The sequence below is a fragment of the Lithobates pipiens genome, unplaced genomic scaffold, assembly GCF_037356315.1.
Source record: "Lithobates pipiens isolate NorthernLeopardFrog02 unplaced genomic scaffold, aLitPip1_a1.2 Scaffold_25, whole genome shotgun sequence".
Classification (NCBI taxonomy): Eukaryota; Metazoa; Chordata; class Amphibia; order Anura; family Ranidae; genus Lithobates; species Lithobates pipiens.
Genome location: NW_027507787.1, coordinates 195,323,062 through 195,339,197, shown reverse-complemented (window position 1 = coordinate 195,339,197; position 16,136 = coordinate 195,323,062).

Here is a 16,136-nt window from a genome sequence, read left to right as displayed (position 1 = left end):
CCAGCCCCAACTGCTCGCATCCGTTGTTAGTGTTGAAGTGATAGGAAGGACCCAATGAACCCCTTTGTTTAGGTTCTCCCTGTCCTTCCACCACCAGAGGAAGCGTTTTACCCTTGAGGGGATCGATACCTCCTCCTCCAGATCTCTGCCTTTTAATTGTTCTAACAGAAAACCCTGAAGTTCTCTTTGATGGAACCTGGCCCATTGTACGGCTGGAATGGCTGCCGTCATAAGACCTAAGACCGACATTACTTCCCTCACCGTACACTTGGGGCTGCATTGAAGAAAAGATATTCTCTGCCACAGATTCAAAATCTTTTCTTCCGGCAGTATAATTTTCTGATCTACAGACTTGATCCAGTACCCCAGATACAGGATCTCCTGTGTTGGGGTTGTCTTGGATTTCTCCTGACTGACAATCCACCCTAATCGACTCAGACTGAGTTGAGTCAATTCTAGGTCCTGAGAAAGACGGCTCTCTGAGTGGGCTGTTAGGAGCAGATCGTCTAGGTAGGGGATAATTGAGACGGATTGAAGCCTCAGAGGAACTAAAGCCTCTCCGAGAACCTTGGTAAAGATTCTCGGAGAGGATGATAGACCGAAGGGAAGTGCTCTGCACTGAAAGTGGTAAACCTTTGTGTCTATCTGCACTGCCATCCGAAGGAATTTCTGGCATTCCTCCCTTATTGGAATGTGCAGATAAGCATCCCTTAGGTCCAGGGTTGCCATAAATGTCTCTTTCTGCAGGAGATTCTTTATGGAATAAATGGACTCCATCCGAAATCTCTTGTAACGGATGGAGCGATTCAGTGGACGGAGGTTCATAATTAGTCTGAATCTCCCTGACGGTTTTCTTACCACAAAGATGTGCGAGTAAAAACCGTCCCCTTGTTCCTGAATAGGGACTGGTGTCAATACTTCTTGATCTACCATTTCCCCTATTAGTAAAGGTAAGGCCCTGGCCTTTTCTGAGTGACTTGGAAGCTTTGTCACCAGAAACTTGGAAGGAGGGTTGCTGTGAAATTCCAGCGCATGACCCCTTTTTATTATATTTAAGACAAACTCGTTCGAGGTTGTCTCTTCCCATTGAGGAAGAAATTTGCTTAATCTTCCTCCCACAGGAACCCTGACGTCACTGGGGTTTGGGATCCTGATTGGGGCGGCTAAACAGTATGCCCCCTTTTCCTTTCCCTTTATGTCCCGACCAATGTTTTTTGGGGGTTGAACTCTTCTCTGATTTAGAGGGTTCCTTAAAGGGACGAAAAATTTTTCTTTGAAAATTTTTCTTTTTTGCGGGAAAGGTTTTCTTTTTGTCCGCCGTCCTTTCTAAGGCGGAGTCTAATTCAGGCCCGAAGACTAAGTCTCCTGTAAAAGGGACGCTGCACAGGCGGGTTTTATACGCCGTGTCTCCCCCCCAGGTTTTCATCCATACTGACCTCCTTGCTGCCACTGAAAGTGCTGCAGATTTAGCCGTAAATTTAACGGAGTCCGTGGAGGCGTCAGAGATGAAACTGGTGGCCTTAAAAAGCATAGGGAAGGATTTCAAAAGCTCCCCCCTAGGAGTGCCTGCCTTTAAGTGTTCTTGTAGTTGTGATAACCAGAACTCCAGGTTTCTAGCTACACAGGAAGTGGCTAGAGCTGGTTTTAAGCCTGCCATAGAGGCATCCCAGGCCCTCTTTAAGACAATGTCTGTTCTCCTGTCCATGGTATTTTTCAGGTGGCCCATATCCTCAAAGGCCAGATCAACCTGCTTTGAGATTTTGGACAGAGGGGCGTCTAGTTTTGGATTTTTATTCCAGACCGCCTCTGGGCTCTCATCAAAAGGGAACCTTCTCTTAAGGGATTTAGGAAAGAAAACCTTCTTGTCTGGTTCAGACCACTCCTTAAGGACAAGGTCAGAAAGCACCTTATGTATAGGAAAAACCCTTGCTTTCCTTTTCCCCAGAGCCTCATACATTTGATCATGTCTGGATAACTGAGTTTCTTCCTCCTCAATTTCCAGCGTATCATAGATAGCCCCCATTAGCTCATCTACTTCCTCGAGAGATAATCTATATTTTGAGGCTTTAGATGCTGCTTGATCCTCTTCCTGACCCGAGTCAGTGTCAGAGGATTCGGGGCTAATCAACGTGGGGCTAGGCTCCCTGACCATACGGGGCTCCCCTGAGCTGGGTGTTGTAAGGCATGGTGAGGATGAGATTATAGTTGTTTTACTCGTGGAGGCAGCTGCAGCTGATCCCACGTCAGTGATTAACTCCCGGAGGGACTTAAAGGTCGACGCCATTTCCTCTTTAAAGGAGCCCAAAAACTTTGCTAAAGGGGAATCTGCCTCAGATTTAAGCAAGCTTGCAATGCATTGCTTGCATAGGGCTTTGTTAGAGCCAGAGGACAACCTATTCCCACAATTAGGGCACTTTTTGCGGCCTGTCTTGTCTTCCCTTGGCATCTCTTTAGCCTGAAAATAAGAAGACAAAGGATTTCTTAGCGTCAGCACCATGTCCCTCTTAGAATCACCACTAACAAACAACCTCACTGTGAGTAAACCGCCACCGTGGGGTACTACAGGGCCCAGCCTACCAACACCACCACTCCACCAGAGTAATAGCATGCCCAGCAGCCTACCTGGGTTTGGCTGGTGCCTGTCTCCGCCGGAGTATCCTGGGGAATAGCCTCCATGGTCCCCCTCTGACGCTCCGAATCCCGCCGCTAATCCGGTATAGCTGGACGCTGGTCGGGCTTCACAGGCACAGCGCTGGCTCTCCCTCTCCTCCTTGTACCCTTAGAGACCCGGAACCGGAAGTCTCGGCACGCAGTGATGACGCGGTTCCGCCGGAAGTGAACGCTCGGCGTCTCCGACCCCCTGCAACGAGGAGGGAAGATGGAAGGTTCCACTCACCACTCCTGGGGGAAACCGGCGTCATTCTGCCCCTGGCCACCTCGGCACTGGAAGGAGGAGGGTAACGGGTCTGCTCCGGTTCAGCTGGACGGTACCCGAGCCAAAGAAAAAAGGTATGGACCCAAACTGCAGCCATAAACCAGGACCCGGTCCCTTAGGCTTGCAGGTTCTCAGGCAGCCCCTGAGAGGGGCCTCCAGGTTCCTGGCAACATGTTCCTCCGACGGAGGAAACACAAATGACTGACCAGGGACCTGAGGGACCGCCTTTTGAACTGTGGCAATGTGTTTCCTGTGTCGATGGGAGGAGCTCCATCTCTCAAGGGCTGTCCTGGAAGAACACTTGGGAAAATGGCCTGCATGGCAGAGTTCCAAGGAGAAAACCACTGCTGAGCAAAAAGAACATCAAAGCTCGTCTCAATTTCTCCACAACACATCTTGATGATCCCCAAGACTTTTGGGACAACATTCTGTGGACCGATGAGACAAAAGTGGAACTCTTTGGAAGGTGTGTGTCCAAGTATATCTGGCGTAGAAGGAACACTGCATTTCATAAAAAGAACATTATACCAACAGTAAAATATGGTGGTGGTAGTGTGATGGTCTGGGGCTGTTTTGCTGCTTCAGGACCTGGAAGACTTGCCGTGATAAAAGGAACTATGAATTCTGCTGTCTACCAAGAGATCCTGAAGGAGAATGTCCGACCATCTGTTCGTGTACTCAAGCTGAAACGAACTTGGGTTCTGCAGCAGGACAATGATCCTAAACACACCAGCAAGTCCACCACCGAATGGCTGAAGAAAAACAAAATGAAGACTTTGGAGTTGCCTAGCCAAAGTCCTGACCTGAATCCTATTAGGATGTTGTGGTATGACCTTAAAAAGGCCGTTCATGCTCGAAAACCCTCTAATGTAACTGAATTAGGACAATTCTGCAAAGATGAGTGGGCCAAAATTCCTCCAGGACGCTGTAAAAGCCTCATTGCACGTTATCGCAAACGCTTGGTTGCAGTTGTTGCTGCTAAGGGTGGCCCAACCAGTTATTAGGTTTAGGGGGCAATCACTTTTTCACACAGGGCCATGATGGTTTGGATTTTTTTTCACCTTTAATAATAAACACCTTCATTTACAAATTGCATTTTGTGTTTACTTGTGTTGTCCTTGACTATTGTTTAAATTGGTTTGATGTTCCGAAACACTTAAGTGTGACAAACATGCAAAGGAACAGGAAATGAGGAAGGGGGCAAACACTTTTTCACACCACTGTAGGAGCGGTGAATACACCGCTCCTTCACCGCTCCAAAGATGCGGCTAGCAGGACTTTTTTCACCGTCCTGCCAGCGCATCGCTCCAGTGTGAAAGCCCTCCGGCTTTCATACTGGAGGGAAAGGGGCCGGTTTTTTTCAGGCGCTACACAGGCGCTATTTTTAGCGCTGTAACACCTGAATACCGCCCCAGTGTGAAAGCAGCCTAAAGGTCCCGAACGTTAGTCAGCAGCAGAACATCTTCAAGGACTACCCCTCCTATAATAGTTATTCTCCTTTGCCCTCTGCCCCTTCTCTACCATTCCATATCCAGTCAGTCTATGACTAGCATTGTCACCATAAATGCGCTCTGGCAGTATAGTCCCAGCACTCGGTAGTTTACATTTAGTACTGCTCACTACTGCACGTGAGGTGGCTTTGCTACTGTTTATACTGATCTGGATACCAAATATCATCTTATGCCTAGTCCTGTTAATCACTTTGTGTGCTAAATTGTGTTATTACAATTGTTAATCCATTTTATGTTTGGCTAGTTACCAACCATATTGGGTGGCAATATATTAGGGTTGCCGCTACTATCTGGTTTTGTGCCCGTTTTCTTTGATATACAACTACTATTGGGTATTAAGTGTTACTTTCAATGATTTTCTGTGATATTGTATGTTTGTACACTCAACCTGGTCTGTTAGAGGGGCTCAGGTTCTTGGAAAGATTGCGACAAAGAACAGAGGACCCATACTAATGAGCGGAGTCTACGAGGTGGTGCTACACAGCTAAGGCTGTTTGTCTGTTTTTACACATGCACAGCTCCAGTTTTCAATGAACCCATATAGGCCAGGCTGTTGAAAATGGTACACTATCTGCCAGCTTAAAAAAAAAAAAAAAAAAGAGAGAAATCCTTTCCAGACACAATAACGAAGACTGCCTATGCTTACTTCTCATTCTGCAGATTCTAGTAGTTTGGCTGTTATGCCAACCATCTAGTTGTTATAGTCATTGACAATAAGTATATAGATTCTGACTTTTCCTTGACTTTCTCTTTGATAGTCAAGCTTGTTGTAGGCTTGTGTATCCTTCTTTTGCGGGGTTGGGTGAGTATAAGAAATGGCCCTCCCCAAACATGATATTGCACTAAACATGGAGGTAAATAAGAGAAGCAGAGCCTTCCCTAAGTGGAAGAGTGGGTTTGATAATAAAGCTGTCTTCTGGAATTTTGCACATATACCCGAGTATATAGACTGCTTAGTGGATGAAGAATGGAATTAGTATAAGGGTATCCTCATCCAAAAACATAAGACACAAATTTGATTGAAATGAGGCAGTGGGATTTTCATGGTACCATCAAACGACATTAAAAAATTAGGTGTAATTAAAAACAAAAAGTTTGATTACAAACATTATAAAGGTTAAAAACAATCCAGTGATAAAGTTGGAAAGGAACGAAACGTACGTCAGGATGTGACTGGACGGCAACCGGAATAATCGCATTAACATTGTGAGAGCAAATGGCATTTCCCTGGATAGTTGTCAGCCAGTGTGGCAGTGGTGAGACTGAAGGGATGAGACAGTTATATCATGAGCTATACAATGTTTGATACAATATGTTTTAAATGTGAGTGAACTGGGTATTGTTTTTAGATTAAAGGTTGAGCTTTACAATATTACACTAGTAAAGCCATTTTTTTTCATGTGCCCATAGATATGCACCTTTTCTACAAGGAACAGTGTAGAAGTGGATTGGCTTATTAAGGACTCTTTCAACTTATTCTTATGGCTTACTAGCCTAACCGTGACAGTGGTAGGCAAATAAATATCCAGCTGATGGGAGCCGGTCTGATGCGACACATATGGTGGTACATACTTTACGGTGTTTTTTTCTTAAAGCGTTTATTAACCCAAAAAACGGATTTTGCTCATTTAAAGCATGTTATAGGGCACAATGCTTGTGCTGTATAATTTGGCCCCCTTTATCACCTGAAATACCTGGCTGATCCTGCCTGGCTATGCCCCCCACCCCCTGTAAACTGACCACAATATATCAGGAATGCTGAGCCCTGACACCGTGGTCCGTTTACATGATTTTGTTATCTACAGCCCTGCTCTCTTGCGTCTTCTCTGTCTTCCTCCCCCCTCCCCTCATATTTGATAAAAAATCCTCCCATCCACGTTCTAATATACCTTGTCCTTGTGCCTGTGTTATGTAAAAAATATGCTTATCTGCATCTATATCAGCGTGGCTCCCAGCGATCAGTTGACGCGCGTCTCTCTCCTCTTTGGCTGATATCAGCGGGAGTGGTTGGCCCGGCCCACTGGAATTGTGAGCCGGAAAGTGAAGAGAGCCGAAGAGTCAGCTGAGCGCTGGGAGTCTGAGCTGATACAGATAAGCATATTTTTTACATAACACAGGCACAGGGACTCTTATTGGTATATTACAGCAAGGATGGGATGATTTTATATAAGTGGGTTAACAACCACATTAATTAGGACATGCTGGGAATATCAACACATTTTATTCGTTGTTTAAAGAGGACTGCTATTGGACTTTTCTTTTGATGACATTTTAATTTGATTATCTTTTATTTATTTTTTTGCACATTGAATATTATATATATTTGAGCGTTACATTTTTGCATTGAACACTGAATTAATTAGGTGTTATTGTTGCACTACTGTGAATGTTGCTATATATGTACTTTGGTATATACATTTCATATTCACTGGTTTTGATTTTTAATTTGAATATATACAGTAATTAAATTGGTGCTCACTGCCTTGTTGCTCCCTTTTTACAAGAACCTATTTTACGCTCCTGTACACCAAAGAGCTGTCTGTTGTGAACTATATACACAGTGTATTACAAAACTTCACCCAAATCAGATACAAAAATATACCAGATCTCCTCCATCTCCCTACAATACTAGTTAAGGGGATTGCAATTTACAAAATCAGACCAGATATGGCAATCAATTTCTTTCATATTCAATAAAGCAATCCCTAACATTAACTTCAGTGATAAACCTTTGTATTTTAAGAAAGCCATGTGTCCAGCAAAAAAAATACACACATATCTATACATACACATAGACTTGTCCTTAAAGTACCCATAGAAGAGCTGAATTGTGAGAAACGTACCATGAACGCACAGAAATGCACATCAAAACCACATCAACTGAGTGCTAACCATAACAAGCAGTAAACAGATTCCTTGGATCTGTACCGATTATGTAGATAAACTAAGCACTGGTTGCCTTGCTCTGTGGACAGTTAATTCAGTGTTGGGTGGAAAAGCAAACCGTTATTGAGAATCTTATTGTACCATGAAGTGACTAGAAACCATTGAGTATAGCCAATCTGAATCTCGAGAACAATTTAATACGCAGATGGTTATCAGACTTTGTTAAACCTGCATAATATTTTTTGCCTTTGAGGTCTCCATCCCCTTTTCTCTCTCTGTGAGCTCCAATCTTCCACCCGACCCCCACTTGCTCCATGTCTCTCCTAATTTAAACACACTGTTTCATCCCATTGAATTTCTTACTCCCACAGACAGTTCTCAAATGAAAGGCAGATCTCTCCCTCACGAACTTTAACGCCATGAAACTGTTTCCTATCAGTGCCAGGCTTTTAATTCCCTGCTAAATTCTCCCCATATGGACAGCTTCTCCTTAATCCATGGGATCTGGTGATGTCTGCAAAGATGGGAACAGAACAAAAAGCCCAGAAATGTAAACAGCAGCACATAGGAAGGGAGAGGAAGATTGTTCAAGACGACAACCCCTCTGGTTTTTATTGAAGCTGGACATATTGAATAAAAGGACACTCAACAACTTATGAAGAGAATTGGCAAAGGCAGTTCTCCTCTCCCTCCAACTCCATAGAACGAGTCATGACTAATGTAGGAGAAGTGGCAAAGCGGACAGTGTGCCCTGAGGTCTTTGGCGGTAGAATTATGAAATGTGGTGTCAAACAAAGAATGAATTATCCTTGAGGGGTGGCTGGGCCTTTCGGTTTGCTATACTTTGAATTGCAGCAGTGGCAGTACTTATTTATAGGCCTCATAATTTTTATTTTTTTTGTCAGGGAATGTCATTTTATGGCAATGGTGCTAGTACCATCTGTTTTATAAAACAAATGTCTGCTTTTATTTTTAACAGGGATTATTATGCCTTTAAGGCTACTATAATCCACAGAGAAAGACTCAGAGTCTGACCATCACACTTGAAGGCACTTAATAAAAATAAAGTCAGCAACTTGGTCTTCCCTTAAACGATCATTAAACTTGGTGACATATCAAAATACAAGGCAGCCAGCTTTGATGGGTTTTGGGTCTATGATGGCTTCCTATTTTTATCTCCTCTTGGTTCCAAGCAGCTGTGGTTATGGATGTTACAATGCTGAATTTAGTAAATGCACAGTAATTAGTTTTTCTGACCCGATTACTATGGATATACTTACTGGCTTTGAGTTTGAGGTGGTGAGTGAAGAATGCAGTTATCTGAAGAGTGTGTGTGCGATTGTATTGCATCACCATCCGTGCCTATAGTTTTGCTTTTAATTCATAACTCTGTGTGAGATTATATAGTGTAGCTGCTTGTTAGGCACCACTGCAGGTGGTGCTCTTCTGCAGTTGGAGAGGAAGTCAAGGGGAACAAAGTTTCTCTATAGTTTCCTAATTCACTGGGGAAGCTATCCAATTGAATTCTGCAGCGCCATGTGACTAGCAGTAATTTTGGGTCAGGCCGAGCCTATTTAAGGCCATGGCTCCCAGGTTTGGTGCACACATTTTGCGAGTGGGTAGAGTAGGGACAGGTTCCCCACCTGGAAGGGACAGAACTAGCAGCAGGGAAAGGTTCCTGATGAGAAGGAAAAGCATAGGGCTCGCAACTTCTCTGGACATATTCCTGCTTGGGAACAAGATGGCCAGAAGACCGCCTTCATCACACCCTTGGGACTACGCAAACGTAATCACATGCTCAGGCACATTAATCGCAGGTCTTGGAGACTTCAATTTTGAGGCTTTGTTAGTTTCCCTTTATGAAATGATCTTTTCCAAGACATTTGAGGAACATGTTAAACATCTGGGCTAGATGTTGGTAAAAAAAAAAAAGCCAAGCACACCCAAGGAAGCAAGCTGGAGCCCAAGTGGGAGCGCACCCTGTACTATGTGGGGGAGCAGTCATTCTCGCCTACCCCACCAATGATCTGGTCTCAGGTGCCTGACCAAGTAAAGAAGCAACTACATCCAAATATTCTGAGACCTTGTGTGCTAGGTGGAGACTGCTCCAGGAAACCTGCCAATGGCTGGGAGGCATTTGATGCCACAAATTTTCCCCAATGCATGAAGCTCCAACTGACTGGTTCCTGCTACCCCCTCATGCTTGAATCTCCAGCCTATCTCAGTCCCGAGCATGCTGGTCTTGCAGTTGGGAGCCCAAGAGGCTCATCCACCCCATCCAGTACAACAGACTGTACAAATTCATTCTGAGGAATCAACCTTCTGCTCAGGTGAAGAGAAAATGGGAAACATGTCTGAACCTTGCCACCCGAGACATCCAAGTCACTGTCTGCAGCTGAACTTTCACAAAGTGACTACAAAAATCAAGAGCGTCATCAGCCTTTGCAGCCTAACCATGCGATAAAAATACTCTAACTAGGTTGTTTGAAATTGTGCATTGTTCTGCCTCAACTATACTCTGATTGTGCTTTTATCACCTGGGTTATTGTTGTTTCCATGTTGTTGTGATGCCGAGGACAGCAACTGTGGGGGGCTGTAAGCGGGTGTAGTCTACTTTCTGCAGGTGGTGCTCTACCACAGGGGCACTGCAGTTAGAGCAGAAACATAGTTCCTCTACTTTTCTATCATGTGCATACATGTGTTGATGTCGGATATGCTGTCATGGGCATCATTTTGCCATATTACCTAACCAACCTATCTATTACTGTTATGTATGATTACTTGTGGATACTGTACATTATGTCATATACTAGGTTTCTTCTGTATCATTATTTATATATATCTTCAATTGGACTTATTTATAATGAGTAGTTCCTTTGAACATTCAATTAAATAAATTAATATGGTCCAATGAAATAAATTTGTCGTTTACTATCCAAGTGCTTCATTTAAAGTCCCAAACTTCCCCTTTTATATGCGTATTAATTACCGGGATGGAGGTACTTAACTGTACTTCATTTAAAGTCCCAAATTTCCCCCTTCGTTGTCTATATTTCATATATACCGGGATGGAAGCACTTGGATAAAAGGGTTTGGTAGTGTTCCCCTACCTTCCCTGTGTCAAAACTGTCAATATAGTGTTTTTCTTAATACTGAATTGTTTGTATCTACATATATTTATTATATTCTTTTATTCATGCACATACTGTATAATGACAGCATTCACCGACACCATTTAATATGCCGTAGATGGATATTCAGTTATTAAGGTTTGACGTATACCCACTGGCCGGCCTATTGTGCTCCGTATGAGGCGATTGGGAGGTTGGGCGGTACTTGGTCTTCTCTTTCTTGTGGGCACTGTGATGCGCCAGCGGGTCCTCCCCTCCTCCCCTTTCGTTTTGATTGGGAGGTTCGGGCGGACTCCACTCTGCGCATCAACGCCATGTTACCTACGCCGTGCGTGTAACGTTCGTTTAAACGACATCACGCACGGCGTTTTCGGTCTTTCCATTCTCCGTGTTTCCGGGAAGGGAGGGGGTTAACGTGCCTGTCGCTGGTTGATGACCGGGGCTGGGCGCGGCCCCTCCCACCCGGTCTCACGCACATGGCGTTGGCGGCATAATAAAAAACCCCCTCGGGGATGGCTGCTTGTCTGGCCATTCTCTGTATGGGGCTCGAACACACCAGTTGGCTGGTCAGCCGGCTGTTGTTCCAGGATCGTTATCATGGTACATACTTGTCCACTCTTTTCATTTGTTTTTCTTTCTTTCTTTTTATCCTTACTGACACATCCTGTGTTTATCGTTTATTAATTATCCCTCTTTGGTTATTATTACCTACACTTACCTTACTCTTCACTATTACATTTATCATATCCCCTGCACTCACACTCCCACACACTCCTACACACTCATTCTTTTCAACCCTTCCACACTTTTTCTGTTTCCAATATGTCAGCTATTTTTTGTATAACCCCTACTCATCTTCACTCTGTTTTGTGTGCATCATCTTGCGAAGCTTGCTGTGGACTGATTTATTTATTTTTCACTCTTACTTTTCTTAGTATTAACACCATTTCAGCACACTCTCTCATCTTGATACACTTTTTCTGTGCCAGATATCGTATCCATTTATTTGCCGCCTCAGTGCCCGCATAGTGGGTTTTGTCCCTGGCCCGCCTGGCGCCCATCGCTGTGCGTTGCATTTGACGCCTGGACTGGTGAGTCTGCCCTAACCAAAATATCTATCCATAACATAGTTTTATGTACTTACTATCTTAATTTATGGTCAGTATATTATTTGTATAATTTTTATTCTATTTTATTTTTTTATAGAAACTCTGTGGTAGCATCTGCTCCTGATGAGTGGGGAGATACCCACGAAACGCGTCGAGCTTTGTATTTTGATGCTCGGGTTATACCTGTATACGAAACCACATTTATAAGTTTCGAATTACTTATTTAGAAGTCCTTGACCATTTATTACAAATTTTGTTTACAATTATGGGATGCTTTTCTATCATGTGCATACATGTGTTGATGTCGGATATGCTGTCATGGGCATCATTTTTGCCATATTACCTAACCAACCTATCTATTACTGTTATGTATGATTACTTGTGGATACTATACATTATGTCATATACTATGTTTCTTCTGTATCATTATTTATATATATCTTCAATTGGACTTATTTATAATGAGTAGTTCCTTTGAACATTCAATTAAATAAATTAATATGGTCCAATGAAATAAATTTGTCGTTTACTATCCAAGTGCTTCATTTAAAGTCCCAAACTTCCCCTTTTATATGCGTAATAGTTCCTCTATGGTTTCCTGGGTTACTGAGGAAGCTAGCCCATTGAATGCTGCTGCCCAATGTGGCTAGCAGCCATCTTGGGTCAGGCTGAGCCTATTTAAGGCCCTGGCTCCCACGTTTGGTGCACATTTTGCAAGTGGGTAAAGTAGGTACAGGTACCCCGTCTGGTAGGGACAGAACTAGCACAAGACAGCCAAGACACATTCCGGCCTACTTGTATTATTGCCGCTGCACCCCACCTATATTGCTCCCTTGTGTTGCCTGTTTTGGAGCAGTTGTCTGACAGAGAACAAGATGGACAATCTAATGTGCACAGTCTATTTGCCTTCACTAAATGAACCCTATTTGTTTACCTGATCCTGTGAAAATTAGGAGTGATTTGTGGTCTACATAATTTGGGACATGATGGGGGTGTGCACTTTGCCTACAATGTGCGTTCTAAAAGTTTTCCTTTTTTACTTCCTTTCCAGCTCAATTATTTGTGAGACATGAAACTTTTCAACACTCATGGTTTGTTCGCATTTGCATAGGAAAGTAAGCATACTGGAGCTGTGTTATCTCTAAAAGAGAACTTTGACCAACATTCTTTATACATCCTAGGTAAACATTTGAGGTGATATTCATACAAGTGAAAGACAAACAAATTTAAAAAAAATTATATGCTGATCAGATCTCAGAAAGTAACCACAGAAGACCCCCCAACCATTGCTGTATGATAAAGTGAGCTATCCAACAAACTAATACAAATCACAGGCAAGGGCTTCTTTTCAATAATTATACCTTCCAAACTATAGATCTTTAAGATTTTCCCACAGGTACTGTAAATATACTATACTATTTATGGTGGCAATGCTAGTCCTAGTCCGACTGGATATACACTGTCCAAAAGAAAAGACGGCAGAATGGGGGGGTCAGGGGAACAAAGGGGACTTGCAGAATAACTATTATGAGAGAGGCAGTCCTTTGAGATGTTCTTCTGCTGGCTAACATTATGGACCTTTAAGAGCGTTGGTGCATGCAAGACTCCCAGTTAACCTGCATGCAGTATAGGTTTGGTGTAGTCTCGGCACAAGTGCAAGGTAGATGTGGTTCAGATGCGATAAAGGTTTAGTAAAATGCAGTATAGAGTTGGTATAGGTGCAGTTTAGGTTTGGATCGAGTGCAATATAGAGTGCAGTTTGGGTGTGGTATGGATTGGGTATACTAGGTGTTCTGCTGTCAGTGACGCAGTCTTTGCTAGCAGTATCAGCAATGGGCAAATAACCCTCTCACCAGTCCCAGGGTACTGCGGTGACCTCTCGCTGTAGAAAAGGGGGGGCACCCTCAGGCCCTCCACGGAATGCCTCCGTAAATTCAGTAGTTGGGGAGGGTGAGAGGATGCTCTGGTCTCCCTGCAGAAACAGTGTAGAAGGGGTCGCTACAGTCTGTGCTGCACTGCCCTGGGTGTCTCCACCCCCAGGTCTCAGTCTGTGGCTCTGATCACTCACCCCATGGATGATCTGTGTACCCCAGGCCCGATGTGCACACCTAAGCTCCTGTACCGCAAAGAGGGAGAGGTTTCAGTGCAGTCTGTTAAACGTTGTTCTACCACTCCCCTTCCTCTTCAATGTACTATGGGAACTGCATTGTGAAGGTCTGCAAGTCCCATTCTGGAACTGAGGTTTCAGACTACCATTTCCATGATCCTCAGCATTCTGCATAGAAGTCTATAGGTTTTCCTGGCTATAGATCTCCATCTGCTGACTGGAGGGGATAATGCAACACAACACTCAGCATACCAGCAGAAAGTGAAAGTAAACTGATTGTAAAGATGGACATTTCTCTCTTTCTCCATGTTTCTGTAGTGCAGCACCTGACTACAGTCGGAAATCTATAAATGTACAATCAGTGCAACCTTACTGAATTACATAAAACAAATAAATAAAAATGAATTAAAATTATGCAAGCTGAATTCTGAGGCCTAAATGACAATTTATTAATAAATGGTGCAGTGCATAAAAAAATGAGAGAATGTCCACGTTCAGATGAAAGTAACAAATGTGAAGGAATGAATATGAAGACTCCCCTGTGCTTAAACTCCCAAGACAGACAGGATACACCTAGAGAAACCCTCATCCATTAACAACTGATGCAGCTCCCACTCCCCCAGGTACAATTTGGCATAAGCTGGGGCACAACAGGTCCCCATAGCCACTCCCTGCACCTGGGAGTGGCTAAAATCCCAAGACAGACCGGATACACCGGATTACTCGTGCAATAGAGTTTTGCTCACCTTCACTATATTGACCTCTGTAACCACAGATAGGTCAAAGAGAGCAGTTTTCCCACTCACAGGGGATGATACCCTGTCACAAGATCTCTCCCCCTGTGAGTGGGAAAATTGCTCTTTTTGACCTATCTGTGGCTACAGAGGTCAATATATTGAAGGTGAGCGAAACATTAAGTTAACATAAAGTGTAGGTGGTGGGCTCATTTGCATTGGCTATGGGGACCTGTTGTGCCCCAGCTTATGCCAACCTGTACCTGGGGGAGTGGGAGCATCAGTTGTTCATGGATGAGGGTTTCTCTATGTATGCAGACCACATACATAGATTACATTTTCGTCCTATGGGAGGGCCTGAGGCATTACTAGTACCTATTCTCAGTACTCTTAACTGCAATAGCTTTCTTTTGGGCTTTACAATGTCACATGGTGCCACTAGTGTCACCTTTTTGGATGCAACGGTGTCCATAGACAAGGAGAACAATCTGTCTTGTGACCTGTATCGTAAATCTACTGCAGGCAACAATATCCTACATGCCACCAGTTTCCATCCTCGTCCATTAATAATGACTATTGTAATTGTACTGTCTGCTCTAACGTAAAGTGTTGTGTAAACTGTCAGCGCTATATAACTCCTGTATTATAATAATAATAATAATAATAATAATAATGTCTATTCCCTATAGCAGGGGTAGGGAACGACGGCTCTCCAGCTGTTTTGAAACTACAAGTCCCAAGGTTCTCTACTCCTGCCCTATAGTCAATTTGTATGTGCCAGGCATAATTGCTCTAATGAGAATAAGTTTCTTAAGGAGGCTAACTTACTTAGAACCTATTTATTGGAGAGAGGATAGAGCCATAAATGCTTCAAAAAGGCTTTCAAACGAGCATCCTCTATCCCAAGACCTCCTTTTTCAAAAAAAAGAAAGCATCAAGGGCTGAAAATTACTAGAATTATCACAAAATATTCTATTGAACACAATAAAGTCAGAGGCATTACATTGTCTTGCAAAAGTATTCACCGCCCTTGGCATTTTTCGTCTTTTGTTGCCTCACAACCTGGAATTAACATGGATTGTTTGAGGATTTGCATCATTTTATTTACAGAACATGCCCACAAGTTTGACGTTTTTTTTTTTTTATTGTTAAGAAAAACAACAAATAGGACAAAAATAACAAAAAAGTCCATGTGCATAACTATTCACCCCCCTAAAATCAATACTACCGCCTTTTGCGGCTATCACAGCTCCAACTCGCTTTAGACAAGTCTCTATGAGCTTGCCACATCTTACCACTGTGATTTTTGCCGATTCCTCCTTGCAAAACTGCTCTAGCTCCTTCAAGTTGGATGGTTTGCCCTTGTGAACAGCAATCTTTAAGTCTGATCACAGATTTTCTATTGGATTGAGGTTTGGGCTTTGACTAGGCCATTCCAACATTTACATGTTTCCCCAAAACCACTCAAGTGTTGCTGCTTTAGCAGTGTGTTTGGGCTCAATGTCCTGCTGTCCATCCTAGCCTCAAATCACACACAGAGTGGTACAGGTTGTGCTCAAGAATATCCCTGTATTTAGCACCATCCATCTTTCCCTCAAATCTGACCAGTTTCCCAGTTCCGACTGCTGAAAAATAATCTCAGCAGCATGATGCTGCCACCACAATGTTTCACTGTGGGGATGGTGTTCTTTCGTTGATGTGATGTGTTGGGTTTGTGCCAGAC